The sequence below is a fragment of the Phalaenopsis equestris genome, unplaced genomic scaffold, assembly GCF_001263595.1.
Source record: "Phalaenopsis equestris unplaced genomic scaffold, ASM126359v1 Scaffold233555, whole genome shotgun sequence".
NCBI classification, from domain to species: Eukaryota; Viridiplantae; Streptophyta; class Magnoliopsida; order Asparagales; family Orchidaceae; genus Phalaenopsis; species Phalaenopsis equestris.
The window spans coordinates 18,501-18,827 of record NW_018251498.1 but is presented as its reverse complement, the minus strand read 5'-3'; positions in this window follow the sequence as shown (position 1 = coordinate 18,827).

Genomic DNA, 327 nt, shown 5'->3' with positions numbered 1-327 from the left:
CGTGATCGTGCATATGATATGCAATATGATTTACACGTTAGAAAAATGCATTAGCAAACATGCATAAGCAATGCAATCCAAATGTTCGACGATACGTCGAACTCGTCCTAACGATTTCACATATGTGCCTAATACATTGGTTTCGCAGACCAAACGGATGTCATAATTATTTTATTTTTTTTAGTTTATTTGATCGAGCCTGACCCTCAATTCTTGTGTTTATCCTTCGGGATAGATACATGATTTGAGATAAAACGCTCTTTCATCTAAACTATGAAAATTATGGAGTCAGTTTGACTTCATCTTTTTCAAAACCTAATTTTTTTT